This window comes from Panthera onca, chromosome X (genome assembly GCF_046562875.1).
Source record: "Panthera onca isolate mPanOnc1 chromosome X, mPanOnc1 haplotype 2, whole genome shotgun sequence".
NCBI classification, from domain to species: Eukaryota; Metazoa; Chordata; class Mammalia; order Carnivora; family Felidae; genus Panthera; species Panthera onca.
This window is the reverse complement of record NC_138357.1, coordinates 82,807,618-82,823,374: the sequence shown is the minus strand read 5'-3', so window position 1 is coordinate 82,823,374 and position 15,757 is coordinate 82,807,618. Positions and strand designations below refer to the sequence as shown.

Genomic DNA, 15,757 nt, shown 5'->3' with positions numbered 1-15,757 from the left:
TAAATGACTGACCTTTCTAGGAGGTATCTTTCTGGGCCACACAGAAAGAACAGTTTATACCCTCCTCCCTGCCCACACATTCTCCATGTGGAAAATTTATTCATACTTTATAATCTATTTTATACTTTTTGATGCTGTATTATATAGTGCACAATTCAGAGTTTATATCTTCTATCAATATAAAATATTTTCCTTTACCCTCAATGTTTTTTTGCCTTGGGGACTATATTATTTATTAATAATGCTTCTTTCTTGTGATTTATACTTCCTTGATTGATTTACCTTTGCCCATTCTTTTATTTTTAATCTTTCCATCTTATTTTGTTGGCAAAATATGAAGCAAAAGTAGACAAAAATGAACTGAAATGCAATTATAGTAGAAGAATTTAGCATACTACCATTAAGCTATGACATGTAAAATGTGCCTTAGATACATTTAAAATCACAGAAGATTTGAAAAATACAATAAATAAGGTTCAAATGCTTGACTGAAAACATATTCAAGAACTCATGTGAGTTCCAATGAGATCTAGGACCTTGTTTGGCCTCATCTATTGTCTTGTTTCTTATTAATATTTATTATAAACTATCTAGCATAGTACATGGCCTAGAGTACATATCAGTAAATATTTATTAGGGGACTGACTGAATGCATCAACCAGGTCATGGAAAAAATCCCCCAAACCAAGAAAAAAACTCAACAAAAATCCTCCAAAGCTGAATTGTACCAGTCACATCCTGATTACTAGAAAGAAAAACTGACTTAAAGGAGCTCCTAAAGGAGTCAAGTGTGGGAGACAGGCAGGATCACTGAAAGACTAATAAAATGAGAAGGATGTGACTTTACAAGTTGAACAGGTTGTTTTGGGTGCTCTAAGGAAACAGTGACTAAATTCACCTGGGAGACTCAGAGAAGGCCTCACAGAGGGGAGAACATTTAATTTCCTAGGGATGTGAGATTTTTGGTTGGTTTGGATTATACTCATTAATGTTAACTTGCAATTTTTCATGTTTCTCTAACCTTAGTGTGGTGCATGGCAGAATGGATGCTCAAAAAATGTTTGCTGAACAAATGAGGCTATGGCAGGATATTCCAAAGGAAATGCTAGCTCCATCTTTCGGCCAACACTGCTATTCAACCAGCCTCGAATGAATTACATGAAAGAGAGGACAGTGTCCAAAGAGTCAGAGGCTCATTAATGAGATAGCAGGAAATAGTAATTATTAAATCAACCAATATTTAGTAATGCTCATCATGTGTTATTTTTTAAATTATATGATTCCATTGGGGATTAATTTTGTACAACCACAGGAGTACTAATTTCCCATGGAAGTTCCTCAATCTCAATTACAAGACAGCTTTATTACTATTAGTAGTATTTACATTACTATATATACTATACACAAGCATTATATATATATACATATATATACACATATATATAGTGTGTATATATATATATACATATATATGTGTATATATTACAGTATATGCAGCAAACTATAAGTTACTCATAGGAACAACATTTACTAAATGCCTCTTGTATTCTACACACCCTGACATAAACTTTATATACATAGAACATGGTAGCAAAGAATACAGACTTGGGAGCCTGACATACTGTGTTCCAATCTAGGTCCTACTACTTCTTTTCTTTTTTTTTTTTTTTTTAACGTTTACGTATTTATTGAGAGAAAGAGAGAGAGAGAGAATGAATGGGGAAGGGGCAAAGAGAGGGAGATAGAGAATTCCAAGTAGACTTCCCACGGCCAGTGTAGAGCCCGATGTGAGGCTCGATCTCGTGAACCATGAGATCATGACCTGAGCTGAAACCAAGAGTTGGACACTCAACAGACTGAGCCACCCAGGTGCCCCTCTACTATTTTTCTGTGTGACTCTGGGCAAACACTTTAGTGTCTAGGGGCTTTAGTTCCCTCCCTCAACTCTAAAATGGGGCTAATTTTACCTACATCTCAAAAGGTTATAATAGGTAAAAGAGAAAATGCATGTAAAACCACCTAACCTAGTGCCTGTCATAGTAGCACTCTTGGTTACCATTGTAACTGAGACAATTATGGTCGAATTCTTCCTTTACTATTTGGTGAAGCCCCCATATCATATATTAAATTCTCATATGTACAAAGATCTGTTTTCTACTTATTTATTCTGTATTTATTTCTCATGCCAGTACAATGCTAGCCTACGTTTTAAATATGTTTTTTTTTTGGTTGAGTTTAATTTTCTTTTTTTTAATATATGAAATTTATTGTCAAATTGGTTTCCATACAACGCCCAGTGCTCATCCCAAAAGATGCCCTCTTCAATACCCATCACCCACCCTGCCCTCCCTCCCACCCCCCATCAACCCTCAGTTTGTTCTCAGTTTTTAAGAGTCTCTTATGCTTTGGCTCTCTCCCACTCTAACTTAAATATGTTTTAAAATATGGTAGTCTCTGCTTTTATCCACTTCTTTTAATTTTAAAATAAAATTTATGATTTCATTCTTACTTCAAAAGCTAAAGTTCATTATCATTAAGAAAATGTAAAAAATGCAACAGAAAAGTATAAAGAAAACAAAAGATAAAAGCTGAAGTGATTTGTACTCTTACCATTCAGATATTACCACTGTTATGTTTGTTATGATTTTGGCTTTTTTCTTCCTAACCTCTCAAATCTCAATTTTCTCTATTACATTATATATATATTATATATTGTATATAATGTATATATCTAATAATATACCTAATAATAGTATAGTACAGTATAATGTATTAGTATATACATCTAATGATATATCTAGTAATATCACGAATTGTATATTTTATATAATATATATACTTTTATATATTATAAATATATTATATATACTTTTTTCACTCATTATACTATGAGAATGCCTCATTCATTAAATACTTTTCAAACACATTTTTGTTTCATTTTCTTAAAATTTTTTTTTTTCATTTGAGTATAGTTGACACAATGTTACATTAGTTTCAGGTATACAACTCAGTGACTTAAGTTTATACATTACGTTCTGCTCACAATTGTAGCTAACATCTGCCATCATACAAAGCTATGTTTTAATCTTTATTAGAGAGAGAGAGAGAGAGAGAGAGAGAGAGAGAGAAAGAATCTGCAGCAGGCTCCAGGCTCTGAGTTGTCAGCACAGAACTCATGAACTGTGAGATCATGACCTGAGCTGAAGTTGGACGCTTAACTGACTGATCCACCCAGGTGCTCCAACACTACTCAATTTTTTAATGTTTATTTATTTTTGAGAGACAGAGTGTGAGCAGGGGATGGGGCAGAAAGAGAGGGAGACACAGAATCTGAAGCAAGCTCCAGGCTCTGAGCTGTCAGCACAGAGCCCAACACGGGGCTTGAACTCACAAACTGTGAGATCATGACCTGAGCTGAAGTCGGATCCTTAAACAACCGAGCCACCCAGGCGCCCCAACATTACTCAATTTTTAAAATAAATACTTTATTTTGCAAAAATTTTACATATACAGAAACTTACTCTATTTTTTTTGTTGAGGTATAATTTACATACCATAAAATTCATCCATTGTTAAGTATAGAATTTAATATTTAGTACATTTACAGAGTTGTGCAACTATCATCACAATTGAGTTTTAGAATATTTTCATTGCCCCAGAAAGATCCCTTGTGCTCACATGCAGTCACTCCTCATTCCCACCCTGAAGGCAACCACTTATCTACTTCTATCTCCATAGATTTGCCTTGCTAGACATTTCATATAAATGGAATTTCGTGGTCTTTTGTAATTTGCTTCTTTCCTTAGCATAGTTTGTATTTTAATTCAACTTTTAAGATTGATATTGTTGTAGATTCACATGCAGTTGTAAGGAGTAAAACAGAGGGATCCCTCGAACACTTTACCTAGTTTTCCTAATGGTATTATCTTGCAAAATATAATACAACATCACAGCCAGGATACTGACACTGACCCAGTCAAGATAAAAAACAGTTCCATCACCACAAGGATCCCTCATATTGTCTTTTATAACCACACCCACCCTCTTCCCCACTCCATGTTCCTAACTCCTGGAAGTCACTAATCTGTTCTCCATTTCCATAATTCTGTCATTTCCACAATGTCACATAGTATGTAATATTTTGGGACTGGCTTTTTTAACTTAGCATAATTCCCTTAAGATTCATCCAACTTATTATGTGTTATCTAAAGTTTGTTGCTTTTTATTGGTCAGTAGAATTCCATGGTATGTATGTGCAATACTTGAACAATTCATCTGTTGAAAGACATCGGGGTTGTTTCTAATTTGGGAGTATTAAGAATAAAGGTGCTATAAACATTAATGTACAGGTTTCTGTGGGTACATAAAATTTCATTTCTTTGCGATAAATGCCCAAGAGTGCAATTTCTGGGTTGTACAGTTATTTTTAAAGAAACTGATGAATTGGGGATGTCTGGGCAGCTCAGTCAATTAAGCATCTGACTCTTGATCTCAGCTCAGGTCTTGATCTCAGGGTTTTGAGTTCAAGCCCTGCATTGGACCTTCTTAAAAAAAAACTGACAAATTGTTTTCCAAAGTGGATGTAGCATTTTACATTTCCAAAACCACCATTTGAATGATCCAGTTTCTCCACATACCCCCAGCATGTGGTATTATCATTACTTCTTATATTAGCCATTCTGATAGCTGTGTAATGATATCTCACTGTGGTTTTAATTTGCATTTCCCTAATGGCTAATGATACTGAACATATTTTCATGTGTTTATTTTATTTGCTATGGTATATCCTCTTTGGAGAAATGTCTATTCATGTATTTTGCCCACATTCTAATTTCATCCTCTTCACATGGGCTTTCTTTCAACTGGTAAAAGTATTTTTTTTAAATGCCATTTATTGAAAAATTTTACATAATCTTTGGGTAATTCAGAATTAGATTAGGCATGTTTCAGAAGCTTCTGAGATTGAGGTCTCCAAACCAATGTGAATAGCTTATGTGATCGGTGGAAGGATTGGGGAACCTCATGATATAGGATGCATAGATGGCTACCAATGAAGACAGAATCCCTTATGGACAGGGACTTTCCTGTAGCACTCAGTCATCATTTTTAAGTTATCTGTCACAAATATTAAACGTCTCACCAGACCAACAATAATACCCCTATCGTATTTGCAATTTATTAGTTTCCGTATAGAGAGAACATGGAATTAAAAGTTCTGTAGACCTAGAATCACACTTAATCTGATCCCTTATATTAATAATAATTAAAAGCTAGCATCTCAGTGTCCACACGAATGCCTATCTTTTGCTGATGGAATACCACCTTCCTCTCACTCACTGTTTGTGATTCAAAGATTGCAGTGAGTGCATCAATCAGAGCATAAAACAAGCCGGAGAGGTGCCTGGCTGGCTCAGTCAGTAGAGCACGCAACTCTTGATCTCAGGGTTGTGAGTTTAAGCCCCATATTGGGTGTAGAGATTACTTTTTATAAAAAGCAAGCCAGGAATTCATGGTCCCAGAGAGGTGGAAAAGATTCGCTCCACATAGCAGTAAGTGGCCCAAGTGCTCCACCAGTTCCCAAGCAGAATCAGGCCGGAGCTGCATGCAGGGAGGAGGTAGAGGAGAGGCATGTTCTTCACCCTCTACTACCTCAGATGTTTTCCCGGGTGTTCCAGGCAGGGGAGTTGTTGTCTCCCAATAGGATAGTTAATTCCTTGAGGACAGGACCCCCTCTCTGGCCTCCCTCAAAGCAATTTCCTTCCCAGGTATGAGCACAGAGCAGATACTTAGTGAAGGAAGGAAGGGAGGGAGGGAGGGAGGGAGGGAGGGAGGAAGGAAGGAAGGAAGGAAGGAAGGAAGGAAGGAAACCACAATGTACAGAGCACCTGCTATGTGCCAAGTATGGAACCAGGAAAGCTGTTTCATGTAACCCTCACAATAGTCCTGAGGTAGGCTCATCACCTCTGTTTTACAGATGTGGAAACAGTCTCAGGAGAATATGCCCATGGTGCCACAGCTAGTAAACAGGGGATCATCGATTTGAAAACCCAGGGCTTCTCCCTTCAGAGCTCTTTCTACTGCTTATATAAGCCAAGGATTTGGCAGCAAGTGAGCACTCCAGCTCCCAGATGGCTGGTCTAGAGCTCACGTTTAAGAGGCCTTTAAGCACATGAGGCCAGGAGTCCAGAATCCTGGGTCTAGGAGCCCTGGCTCTACAGCACTACTTTGTTTTTTATTTTATTTTATTTTATTTTATTTTATTTTATTTTATTTTATTTTATTTTATTTTATTTTATTTTATTTTATAATATATGAAATTTATTGTCAAATTGGTTTCCATACAACACTCAGTGCTCATCCCAAAAGATGCCCTCCTCAATGCCTATCACCTACCCTCCCCACCCTCCCACCCTCCATCAACCCTCAGTTTGTTCTCAGTTTTTAAGAGTCTCTTATGCTTTGGCTCTCTCCCACTCTAACCTCTTTTTTTTTCCTTTCCCTCCCCCATGGGTTCCTGTTAAGTTTCTCAGGATCCACATAACAGTGAACACATATGGTATCTGTCTTTCTCTGTATGGCTTATTTCACTTAGCATCACACTCTCCAGTTCCATCCACGTTGCTACAAAGGGCCGTATTTCTTTCTTTCTCATTGCCACGTAGTACTCCATTATCTACAGCATTACTTTGTGACCACGAGTGAGTCCTTTACCTTCTTTGCACTGGGGGCCAGACCAGTCCAATGTGGTGCTCCACTCAGGGAGGGGGTAGCAAAACTACCTGGAAGCATGTTTGCAGACCATGGTAGTAAGAATTGTCTGGAGACTGACGTTGCTCCCTTGCTGGAGGGGTGCAGGGCATGGTGGTCTGATAAAGAGTTATGATCTCTAAGGGTCTGACTTCTGAGAGTGATTTTAAATTCTGAGGAACCACATCCCCACTCCAGAGGGACATTCCACAACAGGCCCATGAAGGTCAAAGAAACTGTCAGGTCAGGATACTTTTAAAGTAGAAAACACCTGAAAGTAATTAGAGAAAGGGGAAAAAAACTACTACTTTAAAGGGGAAAAACAAGATGGCAGTCAGGAGGGGGTGGGATGGGCATTAACAAGGAAGCAGTGGACATGGTGTGCAAACCCAGATGCAGGGTAGGGTCAGGCTAGGCTGAGCCTGGACAAATCAGGCTTTTGGCATCTGGCTTGCCTAGTGTCTGCCATGGGGCTGCACTTGCTGCCTCATACAGGGGTAGTGGTTTCCTCAAAAAATAATCTGAGCCTTTAAGTTCAGGCAGACCTTAGAGAATAAATACAGGCAATAAAGGCAGAAAGAAAAACATAATTCAAGTGACTCAAAATCTGCCTGACATGTTTCTCCTCTTCCTCTAAAATCTCCTCCACAGCCCCAGCTCTGTGATGCCCTCTCCGACCCACAGACACAGCAAGTATGTGGCCCCTCCCAAGTGTGCAGGCAGATAGAATGGCAAGTCAGCCTTTCCATACATCCCCCTGTCTCTCTCCCACTGAACTGTGAGGAACTGGAGGATTGAGACTGGGCCTTTGTGTCCTTCTAATCTCTATATGGAAATGGCTGTGGGTTCATCAACATCCTTTGCCCATAAGCACCCAGGCTAAGTAAGAACACACCAAACCTGCTAGAGTGATAGGCACACCACCTCTCCCAGGGACATGGACCTTGGGGGCAACTTTGTTCTGGAGGAATCGAGCATGTTTCCTATGTCCCAGGCCACTTGCTGGCCCCCCAGAGCCACCCTATACCAGGGCACAATCATAATTTGGGAGAATTTCTCTAACACATGAAATCAATGTCTAGTTACAGATTTCAAGCAATAGAGAGAGCTGGTTTGTGAGAATAGCACCATTCCAGTGCTATTGGGATGCCCTGGTGGGAAAGGTGGATCTTGCATTCACCAGTGTGTGGAAAAGAATGCTAGGTATGTGTACATGTGTGTGGTAGGAGGATTTGGGCTCACACGCCTCTGCAGCTACATGGCAGGCTGGACCTGGCTTCTTGCCATTGGGCTCCTGCTTCCTGGGGCTTTTGCTGACAGAAGGCCCATAGTGCAGGCTGGGATCATTCAGGAATGTGGTCTGCCCAGGCTTGGTGGAGAAGAGCAAGGGGACCTGACCAGGGAGCTAATGCTCAGTAGCAAATTGTCCAGAAGCCAGGCACTGTAGCTTTCCCAAGCAGGTTAATGTCCTCGTCTGTGCCATGGTTAAGGTACTTCACCAAATTCTTCTCAAAGAGGAGCAGGTGGTAGGTGCTCATTGTGCAGATGCTGCCAAAAAACTTCTGGTAGTAGTAGCACAGGTCGGTCTGTGCTTGGATGGGAAGAACTCGTAAATAACCACCTGGTCACACAATATCATGATGATGATGATGATGCCAAGCATCCCAGAGGATGGGGGATTTGGCTGAATCTCTGCTGGGGAGACTTCTGAATGACGTCCCACAGCTCCCAAAGCATCTCGGGCTAGAGGATGTAAAAGGGCTGATCAGGATGCAGCTTGCCAACAGCTCTTACAGTTCCCAAAGAAGCTGTAGTTAGGGCTCTGGTACCACTGTGCTATATCTGAATGGTAAACAGACGGGTCTCACACAATTCGGATTCCCTCACTGTATAAACTCTCTGTGAGGAAGTGCCCTTCAGTGGTGACCAACTGAGAGTTCGTCAGGCAAATTGTGGTTTTCGTGCCCACATCTTCTTGGAAATAGGCTGTGGGCACCCCACTAAACCCCAGGACTGCATCATGATCTCTATTTCTTGGCCCATCTGGGAGGACTTCAGAGATCCTGCTGATGAGACAACTGCATACCTGCCCCACAGCCCAGCCTTGGTTCCAATGTTCTCCTTGGGCAGAAAACCCTCCCATTTGGAGAGGCTAAAGGGAAAATCTGTGGCCTCTACTATGGATACATTCACATGGTCCCAGAGGTGGCAGCGCAGGGCCTCTGCACTGAACTTGGCCCCCGGCCTTGGCCTCTTATAAGATACTTTGTACTTCTTAAGGTTCAGATAATTTCTCCAGATTTTCTGAAGCCTGGTGATAAGGTTTTTGGAAGAGCTGTTCTTGTTCCACACTTGGAAGGAGGCCTCTGGCTTGGCCTTAGCTGGGTCCTGGGGACTGCTGACAGCCTGGTTGCTGCTTGAAGTCACAGACTGTTTCTCCAGACTTCTCAACATCTGGAATCCTTTGGTTTGCAATTTAAGGGAATCATAGTTACTCTCTTTCTTCTCCTGCCACACACAGATGACCACAAATAGGAGAAAGGCCAGCACACAGCAGCTGAACTATTTCTTCAAGTTGGCGTGAATCATAATGAGAGGCGTTCAAGGCAGCCACTCTGTTCTGAGCAAGAAAACAAGACTGTTTTTCGCTAATCCCCCTGGGGTTGCAGGCATTCAAGTCCTCAGGAACCAGCACTATTCTACATAGGAGGAATGTTTGCCTTATCGGGCCTGGAGGCCAAGGCTCATTTTTCTCAGCATGATCAAAAAATATCTTGAAGTTTCCAGGGTCAAGGTCAGTGCCTGTAGCTCAGCTTCATGTGCCAAATAAGCAAACATTGTCTTCTTACAAAGAAGGTGCTCCATAGCCCAGGAGTAGGGGGCCTACATCCAGCCTGGGATCAAAGCCTTCATGGATGAGGAAGCCCTCAGTGCTGGGACACAGGACTGGCACCAGGGCTTGGGCATGCTCAAGGAGGCCAGTTCATTTCAGCTAGGCTCCATGACTTTACTGTTTCTCCCTGGGCTGCTCACTGTGGAACGCTGTACAATCGGCTCTACCCAGCTTGCTGAGCGCTCGACCACCCAGGCTGCAGCTGCTCCCTGTTATTAGCACCAGGTGGCTTCCTGAGCCGGCCCTATCTCACAACTCCCCTCCCGCAGGTGATGGCCAACTCCATGCCCTGTGGCCACAGGGGAGCCTAGCAACTGGAAGCCTGGTGCCAGGCACTGAGTCCTGGCAGGAGGGTCTATTGGGCACTGAGTCCTGGCAGGAGGGTCTATTGGGGAGGAGTGGGGGATTGGGGCTGAGGGGTGGATGGGACGGTGAAGGAGGGAAGAAGAGAGCCTCAACTGGCAAAAGTTTTTAGTTCTAAGGAGGTCCAATTGATTAATTTTTCCTTCTATGAACTGTGCTTTTGGTTATAAGTCTAAAAAGTCTGCCTAACTCTAGTTCCTGAAGACTTTGTATTTTTTCTAAAACTTATATAATTTTATGTTTATATTTTAAGTCTATGATCTATTTTGAGTTAATTTTTGTATAAGGTGTGAGGTTTAGATCAAGGAGGTTTTGTTTTTGTTTTGTTTTTGGCTTACGGGTGTCCCATTGCTCCACTACCATTTGTTGAAAGGCTATCCTTTGTCAACTGAATTGTTTCTGCTCCTCTGTCAACAACCAGTTGACTATATTTGTGTGGCTCTGTTTCTGGGTTCTTTATTTTCTTCCATTAACCAATGTGTTTATACCTTAGCAAATACCGCTACTGTCTTGATTACTTTAGCTATATACTATGCCTCAATATTGGGTAGAGTGATTCCTACACTTTTTTCTTCTTTATCAAGATTGTTTTAGCTACTGTAAGACCTGTGCCTTTCAATGTAAATTTTAGAATAAGTTCATCTATGTCCACAAAAAAAATCTTGCATTAAAAAAAAATCTTTCTTCCTACAGAAATTACATTAAACCTATAGGTCAATGTGAGGAGAAACGACAGCTTTACTATGGTAAGTCTTCCAGTCCATGAACTTTCCTTCTTTGATTTCTTTCACTACCATTTAGCATAATGATTTTACATGCTCTGGCATGTATCAGTAATTTGTTGGATTTTACTCCTGAGTGATATTTCACTGATGGATATACCTCTAGTTTATCCATCTACCAGTTGACAGATATTTGAGTTATTTCCACTTTTTAACTATTATGAATAATGCTTCTATGAACATTCATGTCCAAGTCTTTGTGTGGATATATGTTTTTGATGCTTTTGGTTAGGTATGTAGCAGTGAAATAAATGAGTCTTAATGATACATTTATGTTTAACCTTTTAAGAAAATGCCAAACTAATCTCCAAAGTAACTAACCATTTTAGTTCCCACCAGCAATTTAGGAGGGAATTCCAATTTCTCCACAGCTTGACCTACATATGTTATTGTCTATCTTTTTTCAATCATTCTGAGTGGAGTCATATTTCATCGTGGTTTAAATTTGCATTTCCTTAATGATTACTCAACTTGAGAATCTTTTCATGTGCTTATGTTCCAATCTTATATCTTCTATGGCAAAATGTCTATTCACATCTTTTAGTCATTTTTAGAGAGTGATTTTTTTTAAGTAGGTTCCACACCCAATGTGGGGCTTGAACTCACGACCCTGAGATCAAGAGTTGCATGTTTGGGACACCTGGGTGGCTCAGTCAGTTGAACATCTGGCTCTTGATCTCGGCTGGGGTTGTGACCTCATGGTTCATGGGATCAAGCCTCTCATTGGGCTCTGTGCTGACAGCACAGGGCCTGCTTGAGATGATCTCTCTCCCTCTCTCCCTGCCCCTCCCCTACTCGCTCTCTCTCTCAAAATAAATAAATATTAAAAAAAAAAAAAAGAGTTGGATGTTCTACCAAATGAACCAGCCAGGTGTCCCTCTTTCACTCATTTTTAAATTGGTTGTTGGTTTTGTTACAAGTTGCAAGAGTTCTTTATATATTCTGGATACAAGTCCTTTATCAGATATATGATTTGTAAATATTTCCTGTGGCTTGTCTTTCAGTTTCTTAATGGTGGCTTTTGAAGTGCAAATTTGGTATTTTGATGAAATCCATTTTTTTAAGTGCATTGTGCTTTAGCTGTTGTATCTATAAAATCTTCACCTAACCCCAATTCATAAAAATTTTCTCATGTTTCCTTTTGTAAGTTTTATAATTTTTTTTTTTATAATTTTTACATTTTTTTTTTATAATTTTTACATTTTTATCTATTATCCATTTTGAGCAATTTTTGTGTATAAAGGATCTAAATTCATCATTTTTATCAGGTCAGGTCTAATTGGTTGACAGTGTTGCTCAAGTCTTCCATATTTTTGCTGATTTTCTGTCTAGCTGTTCTGGCCATTATTGAGAGTAGGGTATTGAATACTTCAACTGTTACTGTTGAAGTATATTTTGTTCTTAAGTTTTATTGTTTTATGCTTCATGCACTTTGTTAGGAGTACATATGTTTATAATTTGTTAGGGCATTGTTAGGAGTACATATGTCTATAATTGGCATATCTTCACAATGAATTGACCCTTTTAACACTACAAAACATTCTTTTTTATCTAATAACATTACTTGTCTTAAAGTCTATTTTGTCTGATATTATTATAGCCATTACAATTCTCATATGGCTACTGTTTGCATTGTAGATTTTTTCTATTCTTTTCTTTTGGATCTATTTGAGTCTTTGAATCTAAAGCATATCTCTGGTACACAATTCATGCTTTTTACCCAATCTGACAATCTCTGCCTTTTGATTGTTCAATTCATTTACATTTGATGTAGTTATGTTTAGATGTTTCATACCTTTTTTATTTTTTGCTTTTTCCTCTTTTACTCTTCTATTGTGTTAAACAGATGTTCTCCAATGTAGCATTTTAATTTTTTTAACTATAGTTTTGGTAATTTTCATAGTGGTTGCTCTGTGGATTGCAATGTATATCTTAATCGACACCCTACTTCAAATTAATACTAAATAATTCCAGTAGAATATAGAGAGATTGCTCTAATATATTTCTCTTCTTTCCTCCCTCCATTGTAGTATTGTCACATATATTATACCTTCATTCTAACACCAACACACAATTTCATAATTTTTGCTTTATGCAGTGGTCTTTTATTTTTTTTTTATTTTTTATTTTTTTAAATTTTTAAGTGTTTTTATTTATTTTTGAGACAGAGATAGACAGAGCATGAGCAGGGGAGGGTCAGAGAGAGAGGGAGACACAGAATCTGAAACAGGCTCCAGGCTCTGAGCTGTCAGCACAGGGCCCAACGTGGGGCTCGAACTCACAGACCGCGAGATCATGACCTGAGTTGAAGTCGGACGCTCAACCGACTGAGCCACCCAGGCGCCCCATATGCAGTGGTCTTTTAAATCAGTTAAGTGAGGGGTGCCTAGCTGGCTCAGTCCATGGAACATGTGATTCTTAATCTTGGGGTTGTGAGTTCAAGCCCCATGTTGGGTACAGCAATTACTTAAAAATAAAATCTTAAAAAAAATAAATCAGTTAAAGGAAGAAATGAGAAAAAATATACTTATGCCACTTTTTATATTACCTATGTAATTACCTTTACAGGTGGTCATTAATTTATCTATTTGGTGTCATTTCCTTTCAATCTGAAGGACATCTTTCATTTTTTAATTTTTTTATGATATATATTTATGTATTGCTCTAAATTTTAATTCCAGCGTAGTTAATATACAGTGTTAAATTATGTTTCAGGTGGTGGCACCTGGGTGGCTCAGTCAGTTAAGTGTCAGACTTTGGCTCAGGTGGTGATCTCATAGTTCGTGGGTTACAGCCCCACATTGGGCTCTGTGATGACAGCTCAGAGCCTGAAGCCTGCTTTGTATTCTCTGTCTCCCTCTCTCTCAAAAATAAGTAAACATAAAAAAATTACAAAAAGAAGTTAGTTTTAGGTGTACAATATAGTGATTTAACAATTCTATTTACTATTTGCTATCACTGCTCATCAAGATAAGTGTACTCTTTTTTTTTTTCAACGTTTTTTTTCAACTTTTTTTTTTATTTATTTATTTTTGGGACAGAGAAAGACAGAGCATGAACAGGGGAGGGGCAGAGAGAGAGGGAGACACAGAATCGGAAACAGGCTCCAGGTTCCGAGCCATCAGCCCAGAGCCTGACGCGGGGCTCGAACTCACAGACCGCGAGATCGTGACCTGGCTGAAGTCGGACGCTTAACCGACTGTGCCACCCAGGCGCCCCAAGATAAGTGTACTCTTAATCCCCTTCACCTATTTCACCCACCCCCCCCCACCCACCTCCCCTCTGGTAACCATCTGTTCTCTATAGCTAAGAGTGTGTTTGGGGGTATGTTTCTTTTTATTTGTTTCTCAAATTCTACATGAGTGAAATCACATGGTATTTGTCTTTCTCTGATGGACTTCTTTTGTTTGGCATTATGCTCTCTAGCTCCATCCATGTCACTGTATTTTTGATTTGCATTTTCCTAATGATCCGTGATGTTGGGCATCTTTTATGTGCTTTCTGTTTAATTGCATATCTTCTTTGGAGAAATGTCTGTTCAAATCTTTTGCTCATTTAAAAAATTAAAGTATTTTTCTTTTATTGTTTAGTTGTAAGAATTCTTTATATATTCTGGATACTATATCCTTATTGGATATATGATTTGCAAATATTCTGTGGATGGTATTTTCACTTTCTTCACAGCATTGTCTCCAGAACACTAGCTTGAAGTTTTGATCTAGTTCAGTTAATCTTTTTTTTCTTTTTGGCACTTACACTTTTGGCATCATATCTAAGAAACCATTGCCTAACCTGAGGTCATGAATATTTATATCTGTTATCTTTAAGGGTTTTACAATTTGAGCTCTTATATTTAGGTCTGTGATAATACATTTTGAGTTAATTTTTATATATGATGTGAGGTAGAGATCCTAATTCATAATTTTGCATGTGGATATCCAGTATCACAGAACTCTTTGCTGAAAAGCCTGTCTCTCCCCATTGAATTGTCCTGATACTGTTGTCAAAATTAAATCTACCACAAGTGGAAAAGTTTATTTATGGACATTCAACTGTACTCCATTAATTTACATGTCTATCCTTATGCCAGTAAACCACTGTCTTGATTACTGTAGTTTTGTAATAAATTTTGAAATAGGGAAGTGTGAATCTACAACTTTGTTCTTTTTTTCAAAATTGTTTTGGTTACTGTGAGTCCCTTGAATTTACATTTTTTTAGTGTCAACTTGTTAATTTCTGCAAAGAAGAGATCTGGGATTTTGGATTATGTTGAATATGTAGACCAATTTGGGGAGTATTGTCATCTTAAGAATCTTTTGTCTTCGTAATTGAATGAGGGATATCTTTCCACTTATTTAATTCTTCTTTAACTGTAGTTTTCAGTGTATAATTCTTGTACTTCTTTTGTTAAATTTATACCTAAGCACTTTATTCCTTTTGATGTTATTATAAAAGGAGTTGTTTTCTTTTATATTTTGAATATTGATTAGTAGTGTATTAGTATACAATTAATATTTTTATATTGATCTTATATCCTGTGACTTTGCTGAACTCATTTATTAGTTCTTTCTTTGCACTTTTCAAAAGTTGTGGTAAAATACACATAACATAAAAGTTACCATCTAAAGCATGTGTAAGCATACAGTTTGGTAGTATTAAATACATTCAAATTGTTGTACAACCATCACCATCGTTCATCCCCATAACTCTTTTCATCTCGTAAAACTGAAATGCTATACCTGGTAAACAATAACTCCCCCATTATCCACCCCCCACCCCTGGAAGCTACCATTTTATTTTTTGTCTTTATGATTTTGACTACTCTAAGTACCTCATACAGTGGAATCATACAATATTTATCTTTTTGTGACTGGCTTATTTCACTTAGCATAATGTCCTCAAGGTTCACCTGTGTGGTAGCATATTCCAAGATATCCTTCTTTTTGAAGGTTGAGTAATATTTCATTGTATG

General features: G+C 38.7%; 1 protein-coding gene and 1 pseudogene across 1 annotated transcript in view; both read right to left on the bottom strand.

Annotated features, from left to right (window-relative positions):
• FAM120C (family with sequence similarity 120 member C) overlaps window positions 1–15,757 on the bottom strand; it is a 114,715-nt gene that overhangs the window by 10,937 nt on the left and 88,021 nt on the right. The window lies entirely within an intron of this gene.
• On the bottom strand, window positions 7,595–9,336 carry LOC145713665 (beta-galactoside alpha-2,6-sialyltransferase 1 pseudogene; annotated as a pseudogene).